General features: G+C 38.5%; 1 protein-coding gene across 6 annotated transcripts in view; it reads left to right on the forward strand.

Annotated features, from left to right (window-relative positions):
• ATP8A (ATPase phospholipid transporting 8A1) overlaps positions 1-15,742 on the forward strand; it is a 305,670-nt gene that overhangs the window by 169,893 nt on the left and 120,035 nt on the right. The gene's annotated exons all lie outside the window — the stretch shown is intronic.

Raw genomic sequence — 15,742 nt, forward strand, 5'->3', positions numbered from 1 at the left:
AAGGAATTTATTACACTGGTGTATTTCACTTCCCAGTATTCTGATCAGAAAATAATCTTTCCTATTTTCTTAATTATTAAAATAATATGGTTTGAACTGAGTATCTTAATACCAAGTTATCAGATGTGCTTTACTCAGACACACTGTGTTTTTAGTATGGGTGAGCATGTGCTAGTTCAACGTCAGTAGCAGGAAGATAAACCATACAACAGTAACACAAACAATTTTAACCCATATCTGCCCAAATTATTTTTCTGTGGAATATTGCGATATATTTCGTAAGTACAGTTGTTTGTAACCTAAATGAAAGGCTTATGATGATTTTAGGTTTCATTAACATATTTTCGCGGAGATTTACCGTGTCGACATACGTCGACAGTGAGCATGAACGGGTAGGGTAAGAGACATGCTCATAAAAGGAACTTTTCTTCGCATTTTAAGCTTATATGAATGTAATAATTAATTAGTTAGTGAATATTAGTCACATAAGTGTTGAATAAGCAGAAAATAATTTTTAAATGATTCAAAACAAATGAGGAACAGTTTCGTCTCAATTTGGAATGCACACTGTTTCAAAACAAAAGGATAATATTCGTATGTTTATAGTACTTGTTATACACACAATACCAAATTTTGAGCAAGTATGATCACTCTGAAAATACCAAGAAAGGAAAACTACGAGTAGAATTTCAAAACAGTTTAGTCTGCGTTTTGAGGTTACACTCTGCTTCTCTTCATCCAGTCTGGTTTAGCGTGACTAAAATGACTCGAAGCAAAGGATGTGGCGGCCAACGTTACATTTTTGCACTGTTTCCTGGCAGCTTTACCACAGTGAGCGCACCGCACTTGCTTCCCTCTTGTTTCAAGGTAGTGGGATACCCCATCGGAACGCACTTCTAGCAACATGCGAGAAGATACTTTCGTACTCGGTCTTCATGCGTTAGGATGCGTAGCGGCACGAGATAGGATATATGTCCTAACGATGTACCGTGTGAAGCCGAGAAGGTCTAAATTTTCCTCTATGCCCTTTGGGGTCAAACGGTAAAGTTGCCATGCATTGTCCATGGAGACGTTCAGAAGGAACGCAATTAGAGGCCAGTACCATTTCTTGTGTTTGATGCTGATGCGGTAACAAGATACATTTTGATCCAATCGATCGACGCTCCCCATGTGCATATTGTGAAGAATTATACATGCTGGCTGAATTACTGTTATGTATTTCATTTCAGCATTACCATTGTACCATTTTCACTTATTTTTGTACACACTAGTTTAGCATCAGCCCGGAGTTGATTACCAGAGAGTCTGTTTATATCTCCACAAGACTCATCATCATCATCATCATCATCATCACTATCCCCGTCACTATGGGGAGCATTTTCAGGTTGTTCTATGTATACATTAGCATCTAGGATGGCTTGTGATTCCTCTAGGATGATTACGATCTGCTCGACGGTCACTCTGAGAAGAATAAATGAAAATTGTTTATCAGTACTGAGGCAGTCCCATTTGCGCCCACTGTCGACATATGTCGACGTGGAAATTTTTGCTTTGCTAGACAAAAGCAACTATAAATCAGCCATAAATGAATTCAAAATCTGTTAAAGGCATGTTTCGCTATTACGTTTAACACAACAATCCAATCTTACTTTCGACTGTAACAATATTATAAGAAAATATTATTCACCGCGACGGAAGCGTCATCCTCTTGAGTGTATACGGAATGATATTTCATACACAGCCACGCGATAAGGCGCGAAAATGAGTGATTCTTGTTTCCGTGCTGTGCAGTAAGTATCAAACTATGAACTGTAAACAATGCACCTCAAAAATATTATTCAGGTTTACCGATATAAGATCGACAATATTCAGATATTAACGTCGACAAATGTCGACAGTGGGCACATATGGGTTAAGAAGTTCATTACTCAACAAATTATGAAAGGCTGTGTTGGAATTGCTCACCTTCATTCTCCACACTTTTTTGGCACCTAATTAGGGAATTATTCGTCACACATTGTAGTTGACATTGAGCAATCCTGACAATTTATGTTATGGGTTTTACGTCCCACTAACTACTTTCACGGTTTTCAGAGACACCAAGGTGCTGGTATTTAGTCCTGAAGGAGTTCTTTCACGTGCTGGTAAATACGAGGTTGTCATATTTGGGCGCCTTCAAATACCACAGACTGAGCCAGGATCGAACCTGCCAAGTTGGGGTCGGGAGGCCAGCGCCTTAACAGTCTGAGCCACTAAACCTAGCATGAACATTTTGTTTTAGTTCTTGTATGGGATGCGGGTTCATCTTTTACATCGCCTTTTCTAATGTACCCCAGAGATAATAATCACAGGTGGATGAAGACGGAGGAGGTACAAATTTTTATAAATAATTATGTTCTTTGGAAACACTTTCTCAGTTTCTCTTGTGGAATTATTCACAGTGTGAGCAATGGCAGAGTCCTGTTGAACAAATGCCAAATCACGATCCCTCTCAGCAGTGGTGCAACTAAGAAAGGACGGGCCAACCCACAACTAATATTTTAGTCTCACCTCCTCAGATTTCTCAAATTCTGTGAGAATAATGTTTCCTAGATTAATCACTGCAGCCTTACATACTAGATATATTATAATTAAGTGAAACCCACCAGAAGGCATCCATCATAAATATCCAAAGCATCGTTGTTACATTGACAGAAACTTGTTAACCACACGTACCACATTCATATTGCTGGTTTCATAACTTTCAATGAAGAGTAAAGCCCGTGAACTTAACTACTGTACAGGTATACTTTTATAAATTTTGGTTTGCTGAACGATTGCTCGGTGGGTGCTGTTGTGACCGGTAAAGTAAGATAAAGTTTTAATTAATTGATAATTAATGTTATTTTCTTTACGTCCCTCTAACTTCTTTTACGACTTTCAGAGATGCCAAGGTGCCAGAATTTAGTCCTGCAGGAGTTCTTTTACATCCCAGTAAATCTACTGATCCAAGGCTGATGTATTTGAGCACCTTCAAATACCACCGGACTGAGCCAGGTTTGAACCTGCCAAGTTGGGGTCAGAGGGTCAGCACTTCAACCATCTGAATCACTCAGCCTGGCCAGTTAAAGTTTTAGCACTGTATGCAAATCAAGGGCACTACAATCTATGACTATGTTTTCTACTATCAGAAGTTCAACCAGCTCTTTTACAGTTGCAAGGTCACAAATTTTTATTTTAAAATCTTTATTTAACTTACCATTACTGGGCGAGTTGGCCGTGCAGTTAGGTGGGTTCGAATCCCATTGTCGGCAGCCCTGAAAATGGTTTTCTGTGATTCACCATTTTCACACCAGGCAAATGTGCTGGGCATGGCCGCTTCCTTCCCACCCTTAGGCCTTTCCTGTCGCATTGTCGCCATAAAACCTATCTATGTGTCGGTATGACGTAAAGTAAATAGTAAAAGAATAAATAAATAAATAAATAAATAAATAAATAAATAAATAAATAAATAAATAAATAAATAAATAAATAAATAAATAAATAAATAAATAAATAACTTAACCACTGTATTGGCCTTGATGAGTGTCAGTTATACTTTTCGCACTATCAGTTTCAAAATCACTCTGTTGTGATATGTCATTAACACAAATTTCAAAATCATTCTGGGATGAAATATCACTAACACAAACAGTACATTCCCCTGACTTTTATGCTGCATTCTCATTTAAATTTTCAGTCAACACACCAGACATGGATTTATCATAAGATGTAACATTACTGCTTCTGGAACCTGGCAAGGAATCTTCACCTTCACTTTTAAAGAAAGTTTTCTGCAACATTTTAACAGATTTTTCATTTTCACATTCTCTCTTTCTTGTTTGGAAACAGCTTAAATACTTAGATTTACTGGCACACGTCTCAAAGTCAGCTGATCACAACTGACTGTGAATTACCATCCTTATCCAATTCTAAATATGGGTCGGGGATTCTCCTTTGAATGCTGCAATGCTATCAATCGTGTGTTTCGGATTCAACAGAAGAGAGATAATGTAATCCGAGCCTACAACCAACAATGAATGGAGGGAAGTACCTCGGGAGACCTGGCAACACTGACTGACAATCAGGTTCACCGCGCCCAACTGCCAATTAATACACAGTTCCAGGATTCACTAAACTGCGCCAACCTTGTGTCGCATTAGTATACACAACGTTATAATAGAGCTGCATCATCATGTGCAACGTGAATTACATCACTAAGTAGATGTTTAGATGTTATATCAATTCAAGAAAACCTATATTGCATAATTTAATTTGGCACGGAATACACTTGCTGGTTTCATTTCAAATATAGACAAAATTATGTATTCAGGTATACTGTATTATAGAATGGCTCCATGAGCCCATGGCCCCCCTGCATGGCAGGCCCTATGGGCCCATTAGTTATGCCTCTGTCTGTCAGTCAGCTCTCTGAAAATGAGGGTTACTTTGGTATTCACATAAGTAACAGAATCAACTGTATTCACAAAAAACTTTGGTCCTATGTCTTTCACCACTGGTGGCATACCATGCACAGATTTTTGTGTCCTGGAGGGGCACTTCATGTACAAAGTCAGGTTTAACAGCATGCCAGTAATGATTGTTTTATGTACACACATGACCATGGAGGTGGAACCAGGTTTCGTTCAAGAACATTAAATGTAGGTCTCTTTGTCCATTCTATACATTTTCCAGCCTCCACTTACGCAATGTGCGCCCTTGTACACGTCACCTGGTTGAAGAGCATGTACCACAGTTATTTTAAACGACATTATACTACAGTGTTGTAGAAGGGGGAGGGGTGGTACTCCCACGATGCATGTCTCGGGTGGCAGATAGTGGGGTTTCTTACCAGCATGCCGGCAGACTTCAGAAAAATAAAATAGTTCGCGCAGACCAAACACACTGTCCCCAATTGTGGATAACGGACAAGGGTTGGCGTCAGGAAGGGTATCCAGCCATAAAAAAATTCTTGCCACAACCATGAGGACAATTGGGACAAATTTTCATTTATAGTTGGAGGAGTTAGGGATTGAAATGATTTACCAAGGGACATGTTCAATAAATTTCCATATTCTGTGAAATTATTTAAGCTAAGACTAGGTTAACAATATTGATAGGCAATCTGCCACCTGAGTGACTACTGTAAATGCAGATCAGTGGGGATTGATTGATTGATTGATTGATTGATTGATTGATTGATTGATTGATTGATTGATTGATCGATTGATTGATTGATTGATTGATTGATTGATTGATTGATTGATTGATTGTGGAGAGGAGAGTTGTTTCTTTGGTTCGAAACATGTGGCTCGGCTTAGAATAGGTATCATTAACATGGCTGGTAAAGTAGATGACACCGTTTATTGACGCAGTAGGAAATATTTCTGGAAAACAACGCTAGAAGCTGCCACAATTCAGTTTTCATCATCGTGTAGACTCTGGCCTGGTTTCAACAGCTGTTGTTTCTGACAGCATGTTAAGATATTCTTGCATTTCTTCAAATTTTCCTCTGAAATATTATAGCTATTTAACACACTAACTCTTGCACGAGTTACGAGCAGTTTGAATCTAGAAGACGGTTCCAGAACCAAGCGGTTCTTGTTCATGCTCCATTGCAATTTTGTTTGAATGCAGCTGTAAAAAAAAAACCACTTGAAGTCAACATAAACAGGGTGTATCAGCATTTGAATCGCAATCTCTGAGAATGGAAACCATCTTTTACAGACCTCTTTATCACCCTTTCCAAGCTATTCTGTGTCCCAATATATGTTATATTTTAACAGTTTCGTTTCAGGATAAAAATGTTCAGTGATCCTTCTTAAAAGGTATCACCTATTAGGATCTCTTTATAATTTGTCTCCACTTCAGACCGTTCTGTGATACGGGAGTTCTTAAAAATGATCTTGATTTGGAGGTTGGGATCATTGATCACTTGAACACTGCAGGATATTTTAACTCTGTTGCCTCCAGGTAACTGGATTCTTGCCATTGTTCTTATTTTTTCCAACACATCGAAGGTCTTCAGAGCCAGAAGAATGGGGAATTGATAGGATTGGAGTGGTATGAAAATGGAAAACCATGATAAACAGTCTTTAGGGCTACCAATGGTGGAATTCAAACTCACCGTTTTCCAAATGCAAGCTCACTGCTATACGACCCAAACCACACAGCTAACTCACCCAGTCCATTGTACCATCTAATGCACCTAAAACAGCAGCAATAGAGCAATAGGTTAGAAGTGATGCCTCCACGGTGTGTAGAGTTAGTTCTTCTTCTGGGTTGAACCATAGTGTTGTTTTGTGTACATTCTGTACTATTTGCCGTCATTTTGAATACATTGCAGTATTCTTTGTCAAGGCGACTGAAATACCCCTATTCGATCATAGGTAATCAGTCTCCCAGGCAGCAATCATACTACGAGAGTAGTTACTGACCTTGGCGTTATACATATTGTCTCAAACCTTTTGGATAAAATTGAAACAGGTGATAGTGCAGCCCACAACCAATTATATTGAGATAGGGAACAACCATCATCATCAATATTATCATCATCGTCATCAATGTCCCACTCCAGTTGCTCGGGTGTGGTTAACAAGCCTCCTCCACTCCTTTCTGTCCTTCAAATTTTCCTGCTCCATTACTTCCGCCACATCCAATCCAGCTTCTCTAATAATCATCATCATCATCATCATCATCATCATCATCATCATCATCATCATCATCAGTCTGCCCTTCCAGCGAGCTGGGTAAGGTGTTTGAAAACGAGTGTCTTCCAAAGTTGCCTATTCAAAAAGATTTTGTAGTCCATGACAAATTCCCAATTCCCAATTCCATCCTCTTCTCTCCACGTCTTCCCTCAGTTGGTCCATCCATCTTCTTCTTGGTCTTCCAGCTGGTCTTCTACCTGTTATTCTCTTTTCCAAATAAGCACATGGCAACCTTGTACTATTCTTTCGTTCAACATGCCCAAACCATTTTATTGTCTATGACCTAAGTCTTTCCTCCATCGAATCATTTAGACCTAGCTTCTCTAATGTCCTTCCAAATCTGATCCATCCACCTTCTTCTCGGTCTTCCAACTGGTCTCTTTCCTTTAACTTCTCTTTCCAATTCCCTTCTTGTTACCCATTCCTTTCCCATTCCTTTTTACATGTCCGAACCATCTCAGTCTTGCTTTCTGTATCTTCTGTACTAACGGTTCTATATTTAGCTTTTCTCTGATTTTAATATTTTGAGTTCTATCTCTTCTTGTCTTATTAACTGATGTTCTTAAAAAATTCATTTCTACTGCTTGGATCTCTTCTTGTCTCTTATTAGTTACCAGCATTTCTAGTCCTTTGAATTGGTATAAAATACTGTTCTTATAATGTTAATTTCATTCTCTTAGGTAATTTTTCACCCCATAAAAGCTCTCTAACTTGATGATAAAATGTTGTACCTTTACCTAGTCTGTTATTAATTTCAGGGTTGATTTCATTACTTCCATTAATAATGCTACCCGGATATGTAAACTGTTCTACATACTCTAACCGTTCTCCGTCTATGTTCACTTGGCTTCTCTTTTCCACAGTGCATGACTACAGTTTTCTTTTTACTAATTACCATTCCAAACTCCTTCAGATTTTCATTCCAAATGTCCAGTCTCCTTTGTACTTCATTTTCTCTCTTTCCCCAGATCACAAATACCAAAGCATTCACTTCATCACTACTGATACTCTGTTTCACGATTTCATCCATCAATATAATAAACAATAATGGCAACAGTGCACTTCCTTGCTTGAGACCCTTTTTTGTATAAAATGTCACCACTCCCCACTTGTTCACTGCTTTTACTCTCATGATACAACATTTTTATCTTGTTAATTAATGATTTTGGTACATTCCTTTTCAGTAGGCATTCCCCTACATGTTTCCTCTTAACTGTATCATAAGCTTTTTCCAAATCCAAAAACATGGAGATGATTTCCTTGTTCCTTTCCAGACGTATTTCCATTATCATTCGCACTGTAAATATCAAGTCTATTGTTGATCTCTGCGGTCTAAAGCCATATTGTTCTTCCTCTAACTGTGTTTCTATTATATCCCTCAGTCTTTTGTCTATGACTTTCTCCATTATTTTTAGCCCATAATAGGATTATGCCTCTATAATTTTCACATTTCTTCCTATTTCCTTTTTTGAACAGTGGTTCAATGCTTCCTTGTTGCTAATCTTCAGGTATCCTTTCATCCTTCCATATGGCATTGAGGGCTCTGTATAGCCACTGTAGTCCAATGCTTCCTGCTGCCTTAATCATATCAGCGTTAAATTTGTCTTTTCGACTTGCTTTACCTTTTGGTCATTGCTTTCACTGCCCTTTCAAGTTCCAACCATGTTATTGGGTTCTCTTCTTTTTCTCTGTCTATTATTTCCATTTTCTTATCTCCTTCTTCCTCTGAGCAGTCATCCTCATTATAAAGTTTTTCAAAATACTTTGTCATCACCTTCTGAAGACCCTTTTTGTCATGTACTATGGATCCATCTTCTCTCTCTAATGCCTTGATTTTTCTTGATTTATTCCTTTCAATTTTATTACTCTGTATTATAGTTTCTGATATCCTCGACTATCTTGCTCAATTTTGTTGGTAAACTCTCCCCAACATTTCTTGTTTTCTTCCTTGATACTCCTCTTTACTTCTAGTTTCAATTGTATTCAACATGTAACCTTTCTATCTTATTCTCATCCTTCTGACACATTTTTTGCTTTTCCTTATCCATTTCTTTCTTCACCTTGTTCCTTTCTTTTTTCATTTTGTCTGTCCATCACCGTGTCTCCTTTCCCTTAACTTTGCTTTTCCACATACCTCAATTGCTGCTTCCACAAATGTCTGTCTTAAATTGTCCCACTCTTCTTCTCCACTTTTTAATTTCCATGTTAGGCAACTTCCTTTTTATACAGTCTTGGAAAGCCATTCTTTTATCCTTCTCCTCCAATTCTCAAATCCTGATCTTTGGTTTCTTCTTCAATTCAGTTTGAGGGATTTTTACTTCTTTTAATTCCACAATTAATAATCTGTGATCATCTTCCATCCTTTCACTGGGGATTATCTTCATATTCATGACGTATTTTCCCCATTCTCGGTCTGTTATTATAAAATCAATGAATGTTCCATACCGTCCATTCCAACTATATTGGCTGATCTTATGGCTATTCCTCTTCATAAACCATGTGTTCTTTATTATCAGGTTATTTCTGATATAAAAGTCCAACAGTTTCTCTCCATCTTCATTTCTATCGCCATACCCATGTGGGTCCAGAACATTCTCATACCTCATTCTATCAGTTCCCATATGAGCATTCAGATCTCCCATTATCATGATCCCATCTCCAACAATATGTGTTTCCAGTTCATTGAGGAACTCTTCTTTTTCTTCCACACTACATCCTGTCTTTGGAGCATACACCTGTACTATCTTCAGTGGTTCCTTGTTTACATGTATGTGCATACATGATCATACAGCTCTGTTTCTGTTGTATACAAGACACAACATAAAAGTTTATTACTTGGAAATTTTCATACAGTATGTACACAAAAGGAACGAAACTTCTCTTGATGTTTAATGTGCTGCACACGTTCAATGATAACATAAATTAGTAGACTGAGGGTCTGACAATTATATACATTTATACACATTAAAGTCTCTATATACATTGAGTGCTATCTTGATAAGATAGGCTGCTCGGATGAATGAATGTCCATGATAGTTGAAGACTATCTGTAGTTGGTAGAATAACAAGTGTAACTTGTAAAAAGTCCGTAGTAGCAGAATGCTAGTTAGGAGTGGTAGAACTTGCAAGGAACTTGCGGTAAAGTTCATGAATAGCAGAATGTTTGGATTGAAGTCAGAGAACTTGCAGGGAACTTGTGTTAAAGTTCATGAGTAGCAGAATGCTAGGACAGGATGCACAACGGCGATATGGGAGGCAGGTTGCATGAGGCAATGTCCTGAGGTAAAACCTCCCGGCCAGAGTTAGTCCATCTGTTCAGAACACTTATTTAAGAGGGTACCTCCATGTCTGACATACGGTGTAGTCTGGTCGTTGGACACTGTGGGAGTGCCTGGAGAGGCGGAAACGTCGCTCAATTTATAGCGCTGGCTGACGTCACAGACGATTACGTCAGTGCACTGCAGTCCACCTCGTGGACTCTCGAAACGTCGATGATGGGCGGGCTGCGGAGCTTGCAGGCGGCGGAGGACACACACAACAGTTTCCATACCTACCAGCAAATACTGGGCACTTAGATTCTAATATTATAAAGGAGTTTTCCAGAGATTCACAGGAAATTAAAAGAGAACCCAGCTGGTTTTATCAAGAGGTCTGTTAGTTTATTAAGACAAACTAACCTGCCAGAAGACATTTCTGTACAAATTCTCACACCATAATGGAAAGGGCAAGGTGCAATCTGGTGGAATAATTTGAAAGGCCTAAATTTAAACTGGAATGGTTTTAAGAAGGAGTTTCTTAATAGATTTGGTTCTGTATGTGTGAAAAATACTTTAGAGAGACAGCTCTTGACTGATACTCAAACCTCTGGCATGCGAGCAGGTGTACTTATTATACAAAAGTATCAACTTTTTAAGACATTGTATTCTGAAGAGAATGAAGACCATGTGTTACTGGACATAATTGAATTAATGCATGATACAGGGGTTTTTTTCTGTGCAAAACCTGACTGCTTGCACATGGCTGATCAAAGGCTAGCTGGTCTGCTGACTTTTTTCACACCTGCAACCCACAGCCACTAAAACCTCAACTTGCTGTGCTAATTTCAGTAGTGATTTTCATGACAAATTAAGTTTCCTGTCAGTTCTGTCTAATTTACCTTCTGTTAACAGTGTACACCTTAAAATACCAATATAGTTGGTCCATTATTGGACATTATAAATTTTCCAGCTAACTCATTCCTGGTTGCCAGCGTTTTGCTCCAGTGTGCTAAATTGGGCTCATCAGTTGGTAAATAACACACCTACCAAAACGCATGGCTAGTGCATACTGTGTAGGCTAATGCATAGGTTACTTGGAGCCACCAGCAATGCCAATGTACTATGAGAGACTTTGTCTTATTTTCAAAAATTGATGCCTGCCTGGCCATCAGATGATATAGATGTTGATTCCCATGGGAAACCTGCAATATTTGTCCTGAATAAGTAAATATTGGTATTATAAACTTACTCATTTGGGACAAATATGACAGGTTCCTTATGGGAATCAACATCTATATCAACTGTAACCTTAGCGTGTGTTTCTTGTTTAGTACTGAGCCAGTAGTCTCAAACTTAATCACAAGATTATGAATTGAAATTCTGGAAGTGTGGAAAGTGAAGGACTGGAAACAAGCCAGACAGTCAGTTGAGCCATGGGTGTGAGGGAAGCCATGAACAGGTGGTCAGTTTTAATATGATAAACCCTATAAGATAAGGTCCTTGGTGAAGGAATCACAGCCTAAATCATTCTTTAGATGACCTGCGTAGAATTGTGTGTCAACTGGAAAAGTAGCATAAAACAAAATCCACTGAAGAGACAAGTCAGGTTAGTAAATGTCTCCAAGGCAGTAGTACGACATTTGAGAAGTAGGAGTCCCTCCCTGATGTCAGAAATCTAGGTCTGGTCCATTCTGGATTGAGGGGAATGGGACCAGGAACAAGAATACCTCTCAAAAACATGTGAATAAGATATTGATAGGCTAAATTATTAGTGAAAGGGATCATTCCCTTCCAGCCATCACTTTGAGGATTGGTAACAAGACATTTTTTAGCCATACTAAGCAGTAAGACTGTAGCTGACTTACTACTTCCCATGAAACCTCACAAACTTGAAAGAGTAAAAGGAGCAGTTGATGATGTGACTTATTCTATTCAGGACATACTAAGACAGCGGCTAAATGTGTGGGTTAAAATTACCATTGCAGTAATTCAAGAATTGTTTCTGGACATTATACTAGGTCACAACTCCCTAGTAGAGTATCTTGGATTAGGCAGTGCATGAGCGTGTTTTTGGGCAAAGATAGACACACATCTGAGAGTAGCATGGTTCCAATGGATATTTAGTGACTTGTGGAAACTTAAATGAAAATTATTGCATGGGGGAAAGGGGGGGCATCTACAGCTGGATGAAGAAGAGAGCTGAAAATGGGTCCCAAAGGAGTTTTTTAAGTAATCACTAACATCATAGGCCTTATAACGACTGTAACACATACCATTGAATGTAGTGACTGCTCTCCAGTCAGTTTATATCCATAGCCAATAAACCTGGATAAACCTGAATTCATTATAAAGAAGATTGGTGATAGCAACCTATGGGATTAGCATCACCTGGGAAAAACTCACACTCAGCGACCTGATGACAATAGAAAAAGTCAAGGCCCGATATCTCAAGAGAATACTAGGCATTGGGAAGTCAGCCCCTTCAAGGTTAACGTATTATCTGCGCACTTTTTAGTGATAGATTTACACCCTAGTGCTGAAGTGGTCGACTTCGGTTATCTTCGAGATTCGTATTGGCAACCTTTGAAACACAAACTAAGAATCGCTTATCATCGCTGTGCGACATCTGGCGTACACTTGAAGTACTCGTACTGTTGTTGTTTACACAGCAAAGCCAAACTATAGAATTCATGCTAGGAACACGTTTCGCAATGGGAAATGTTATATAGTATTATATATTGTGTGTGTGACACAGTTGTTTGCTTAAAATAATAAAGGTTTATAAAATTCATATCGATCGATCATATTATCGATTCAATTCAGATTTCATTTCCATTCAGTTGGCAGTATTAACGGAACCCTTCTTACTTCTCCAACGAGTACAAAAATCTATCACTAAAAAGTGCGCAGATAATATGTTCTAACCAAGGAGGACTATTTCATTGACGATATCAAAACACAGTTTTGTCTACCAAACACCAAGCCCTACGAGAATGCGCGCCAAAATTTAAACGAGAAAAGGAATGCTATTTGGTCTGACTTCTATTCCACGGACGCTATGATGACGGAAGAATGGAAGCAAGCAAATTACGAGCTACGGCACGTAATTACACGTTACGCCACTCATGGATTTCACCACAGATTCTGCCAAACCAAAAACTTCCACCAGCCGAACGAAGACTGTATATGTAACCTGTGCAATGATCATTGTGAAAGATACCATGCACAAAACTGCAAAATGAGGACAACCTCAATAATAAGAATGGCATTAGCATAGTTGACCATCTGTACAAAAACTGTTTTTGCACATTGTGCGCTTTTCATTTAATAATAATAATTATAAAGAAGATTCAAGAAATGGAAGGGCAAGGTCTCATTGAACTCTCAACATCTCATCGGGCCTCACCTATTGTATTAATGATGATGATAGGGACTGTAGGCTTTTTTTTTGACTTTCCATATGTTAAAGTAAAGATCAATTAGTGATTCTTACCCCATGCCTGACCTAAAGGACTTGCTCAGACAAGTGAATGTATCACTGCATATTGGCAATTTGAAGTAGAATTAAAATCCAGAATGATGACTGCCCTCATGACAGTGAGAGGCCAATTCTAATTTACAGTCTTCGGGTGCCAATTGCATTGCACTGGTGACTGGGAGATTCAAATATCTCCCACTTCTGGTCAAGACACGAGTGCAGTTTCCCTCATGGAATGCCAGCACAATCAGCAGCAGGACATCCAGAGGAAGCATGCATTGGCCAAGAAGAGAACACTTACCCAGGCCAAGGCACTAGATGCTGATGAAGACCAGGGCCTCTTACCAGACCAAAAGGGACTGTGGTGTAATCGCCAGCCAGTAAAAAGATTAGCAGATTCCATGCTGTCCTCTCATCAAAGTGGACAAATGACTGGGACATGGGGTGTACTTACTGAAGACCACTCCTCCTGTCAGAGTCCATGCAGCGGAGCTACGACTGGTGAAACAACCACTTTGAAACAAGAGCAAGCCAGAGCCATGACAGATAACAACACAAACCAAGATACAACTTATGACCAGGAAGTGTTGACGAGAAGTGAAAAAAATTGTTTTAAGTTATAGGGGGAATGTTGACATAAGTTAGGTTTTGTATGTGTAAATTGGAAACAGTTTTTCATGAGTATAAGTTAGGTTATTTATTAAGAGTAAGTTATTCACATAACTTGTAAATAAGTCTTCATGTGTTCCAAGTTGTTCATGAGATTTCTAGTTATTTTTGGGCTGACTCAAGACAAATCTGGAATATTGATCTACTGAGGATGTGTGTGTAGTAGAAATTCTAGGTTTTTCTGGATATCTTGTAATAATACTCTGTAATGAGAAAATGTTTAGGTATGTTGGTGCTGATTCAAGATAATCTTATAACAAGGACTTACCAAGGAATTCTGGATATTAATTGTAGAACTGGCCAGGTATTTCATGCTAATACAGTGTTGTAAGGAACTAGAATTATCTGGAAACTTAGCCAGAAATGTATATAAAAAAGTGGTGAACATGTTGTCAATTAGGTTGTGAGGTTACTGTGCTGTTGTTGTGAGTTACAAAGTTGAGTTGTGTTGGGTACAGCAAAGCAAGTTTAGTATAGGTACCGTTTGATGGATCAGATGTGCATTATTATGTATGTGTGTTTAGTGAAAGTATATTGAGTAGTCGGTGATAGTGGTAGTTTTATTTTTTACATTGCTGATGTACTATATTAAATTATGACTGCGCTACAGTGAGAAATCACAGAATTACTGTGCCCCTCACCAATGGAATTTTCTATAGCCCTGTCCCCTCCCTCAGTTGAATGTATGGGATGTTGTTAAAAGAATACATCAGGAAGTCTGCACTGTCTGTATGTCCTTGGCTGTGTTGGTATATAAATCAAAATTAAATTAAAATTGGCACCAGTTAAAAAAAAAAAAAAAAGGAACCATGTGGATCAAGTGGCATTTTCCCTATAACATTAATGACCTAAGATGGAGGGGCTAAGTAACCTTGTGCCTCTAAGGCAGAAATGCTCCTGAACAGCAGTTGTTCTGGGTTACAAGCCTACACTCAACAGTTAGGAAGTCTGGGCAAAATTTTCAAATTTATTTATTTGTTTGTTTGTTTGTTTGTTTGTTTGTTTGTTTGTTTGTTTGTTTGTTTGTTTGTTTGTTTGTTTGTTCCTTCGTAGGTGGCGAAGTTAGGGCTCTTGGCCCTCTCTTACACTTAACTTGTACACAGGATCTGCATTTGCCAAAAGAATATGTAAACATTACTAAGGACGGAAATTTGCTACATCAACTGTAATGGATATGCTTGTTTTTCAAAATCCCCTGTGGTCCTCATATGCCAGAAATCTTCATATATATGTTTATTCAAAGAATAGTGCATGTTAACAGCAACATTTAAACTTTGGCAACTTTTGAGCAATATCATGTGTATGAAATAACATCTGAAAAGATCTTTTTATTTTAAGACAAGGAACCGTGAACAGTAAGTCTCACTCATCCATTCGCACACTTAGAAAATTACAATGTATCGTATTAGCTGCAACAATAGGTAGAACTAAGAAATACAATGAGAAATCCATTTCTTCTTCAAAACCTTTGTTGTGAAACTAGGTGTTTGCTTTGAGATGGGCTATATAAAATTCAGTAGTAATAATTTCATGTGGCTCTTTCTAGCTTGGTGCAGACTTATAAGGTGGACTCTCTGACGAGGGTGGGCGCTGTCTACTGTATATGAGAA

The sequence above is a fragment of the Anabrus simplex genome, chromosome 4, assembly GCF_040414725.1.
Source record: "Anabrus simplex isolate iqAnaSimp1 chromosome 4, ASM4041472v1, whole genome shotgun sequence".
Classification (NCBI taxonomy): Eukaryota; Metazoa; Arthropoda; class Insecta; order Orthoptera; family Tettigoniidae; genus Anabrus; species Anabrus simplex.